Source organism: Triticum aestivum, chromosome 4B (genome assembly GCF_018294505.1).
Source record: "Triticum aestivum cultivar Chinese Spring chromosome 4B, IWGSC CS RefSeq v2.1, whole genome shotgun sequence".
NCBI lineage: Eukaryota > Viridiplantae > Streptophyta > Magnoliopsida > Poales > Poaceae > Triticum > Triticum aestivum.
The window spans coordinates 26663776-26667464 of NC_057804.1; positions in this window are offsets into that span (position 1 = coordinate 26663776).

Sequence of the window (3689 nt, forward strand, 5' to 3'; positions counted from 1 at the left end):
CTGGCCCGGGGGGGGGGGGTTCTTTTCCTTTCTTTCTTTCTTTCTTTTTTTAATTTTCTTTTCTGTTTTATTTCATTTTAAAGTATTTAGGCATTTTCTAAAAATGTGTTTACTTCACCATAATTACCTATGCAATATTTGGCACCCCCGAACATTTTTGTTTTGACTTTTGAAAACTTTGGGTGTTTGTCGCTAATTCATTTTTGAATTTGCAATGCTTTTGAACTACCACTTAATTAGCGACAGTAACATAGATGACATGGCATCATCAGGAGAGTTTTACTGTAGTCTAATTATCCGGGCGTCACAATTCTCCTCCACTACAAGAAATCTCGTCCCGAGATTTAAGAGGGGAGTAAGGGGGAAGTTCTGGTTATGGTATTCTAACGGATCTTCTCGAAGGAGTTAATCCCTTTCGTTGATGTCTTCAATTCTTTATTCCAATGCATCATCATAAAGTTGTCGTCCTTTCTTCGGGAACTCCATCGTACTTACGAAAGTATAAGGGGCAGCTCAGCTACGACATAATGCTTTTGAGGGAAACAATCTGGGTTAACCCATGAATGAGTATAAGATGATCTCTTGAGTTGAACATATAAAATACATCGAGAGTATGGTACGAAGGTACAATAAGAGGTTCCAAGCGGATAGATAGCTGCTCGAAGTCTGAACAAGAGTGAGAAAGGGGTTCAGAGTAGCGAGAGTAAGTATTGCGTCGGATACCAGAATAGAGCATTAGGAAGGTGGCCCATGAGTTAAATACAAAGCCAAGCGTGGGGAATATCCATTAGAAACAGGGTTGTACATGAGAGTCAGGTTTCGACCCCGTGGAACTGTGGGTTATGGGCCCACCATGTGGGTTAAAAGTAGGAAGGGCGGAGACGTCTTGCGAGATCATGCAAGCAAGGCATGTCAGAGGGTAGCCTGTCGATTATGTCGGCAACAACGTCGATGCCAAGGGCGAGAAACAAGGAGAACCATTTTCCTGCTTGTTGAACGAGGCGGACCAATAGGCAAAGTTCTCGTCCATCGGTGGTTACCGAAATGTCATCAACAGTAGAAACAGGGTCTTACTGACACGGTTGTACACCATGGTGTTTTACATAAGCAGAAGATTACTACTGCTTATATAATATAGATCACAAGAAGGGTTAAGCAAACCAAAGGAAAGGAAAGGTGATTACCAGGTTAAACAGGCAATGGAAAGGAAAATGTGCTTAAACACGTATATCAGGGGTATAACCTTTCCAAAGTCAAGCAGAGGATGATATCCAAGATAGGATATAAAGTAGAAAACCCTTTAGATAAGAGGAGAGAAATTTCATGACATTACCTTACTGGGTCATATAAAGACCAGTGTTATAACTCTTGGAAACATGTCCCAACCATCACATCTGACCGAGCTGTCAGGATACCTGAGACTCAGGATGCCTAAGAAGAAAGGGGTGCAACACAATTTGACGAGATGGTGTTGCAAGATTCTCGGGAAATGAAATATGGAAGCAAGTTTTGAATCATAGTTCATCATTAAGCAAGGAGAGGATGAGAAGGTGGCTGATGAACTTAGCGACAATTCATTGAGATTTCCAAAAGATGGATCCCCTCAATTAGGTGAACAAGGAGACAACATTTGTCAGATCAAATGATATAATAATGTATGCTTGAGGAAAACGTACACAATTTATACATTGGTGAAAGGTGCACCCGACATATTGGCTTAGGTAGCACGATCAATGTTAGAATGGTGATTCGATATCCAATACACAAAGAATGTAACTATCGTTCATTAACTTACAAGAAATAGGGTTGCTAGAAGTACAGAATCCAAACAACACCGTTCACTTGTTGGTATCCCGGTTAGAATCAACACGGGGACCAAGAAATGAACGAAGATGGCGAGAAGTATTTCTATGTCAAGAATTCTCAAGAGGTGGAACAAATCTCAGAACATTCTTGACATAAAAGATGGTAATACTCCAAGGTAATTAAGAACAAATGCCGGATAGAAAGGAACTCAAGGTATAACACAAAACACGGACAAGTTTGTGTTGAACGGAAGGCAATAAAGTGGTCGATGATAATACAAATCATCGAGGGAAAGGATAGTATTTCTCATCATGAAATCTTGATACCCTGGAAGAGCTCAGAATGCTGATGGTGATCACGACACAATTATCGAGAGATTTCATGAAGATGTAATTGACCGACGATGACATCAAGTTAAAGGAATGACGAAGCGAAAGGTTATTGGAACCATGAGCAAGACAAACTCGAAATCAAGCTTGGTGTTCAAGGCGAAATGATATGACGAGGAAAATCAACGTAAGCTTAGCTCATCGTCGAAAGTGGTGCTCCGGAATAAGGACCAGGTAGCACAGTTAAAAGTTGCACGATAATGATATAGCCGAACAGGCTATGAATGACTTGAAGGATTAATAAACTCATAAGCAACAAAGATTACTTAGAGTTATTGAATCAAAGTGCGGAATTGATTCACTTATCGGTGTCTTTGAGTGTTTAATAACTCAGAGCCCATGAAAAATTGTAATCAACGAGAATGTAGTACTTGATGAAGAACTAATAAGAAGTTATGTTGTTCCAAGATAATATCAAGATACCAGGGGGTAATACTCGACGACAGATCAAAGTAGAGGTTGGACTAGGGTATTGCTCTACCAAAGACAAGTGCTTAAACTTGCACGAGAAATGGTATTTAAAGGAGAACAAGGTCAGAACCACGATTGCAAAAGGCCAGATCCCAGATATAAGATGAACTTGTACCAAGGGAATAATTAATTTAAGAGAAGCTTTAATGATAAGATCTACATCGTGTCCATGGGCATGAACACAAAGTTCAAGGTCGACTCCCACTTCCCCAATGCATAACCTTCATTCACTGCTCTGTTAAAATTAAGTGAAGATGAAGAACTACCTGGTGAATTACCAGAGGAGTATGACCCGTGAAATCTTTCAGGTTCACACAGATTATGAAAGGCATAGGTTCAACCCATCGGGGCATCTTAGAAACATATACCACAAGCTTCGAGAGTAATTATCACCAGCTCGAAAGCAGAGCATGGTTGGCCAAATCAGAGAATATGATTTACGAATGGCATTATGTATCAGAGAAAGAACTTCTTGAGGTTTTTGTATATGAAGGACACTGTCGGATAATAATACAACAAAGGATCTGACGGTCCATAATAGGGCTGATGTGGGCATCGGCACACGACCAGAGGACGAAACAAAGCAAACGCTTTGGATTTATAGAAACAACTGACTAGTTCAAAGCTCAAAGGCAAAGGAATTAAGATTTCCAATTCAAGGGATCAGGCGCAAGGGCTCTGATTAAGGATGGATAAGCCGAGTAGGCTTAGGGGAATAATCGACGACAATTTGATTGGTCGATAAACAATTCATGTTCAAACTGACATCTCAGCCGGAAAGATAATTTTAAAAGGATCAACCGATGATTGCGTGCATTCGCACTCATGTTGAATCAATAGGATTCAAAATGACTAAGACAAGGGCTGTTATCAAGGACCACTACTCATATGGAATTAACCATAATGCAAGAAGGCAAGAATTTCAAGAATAACAAGCTGCAGAGGATTTTTGAAAGATCGAAAAGTATTCCAAAGAATTTTGTGAGACATATGAACAATTGAGAAGAACGGGTCCTCAATAAA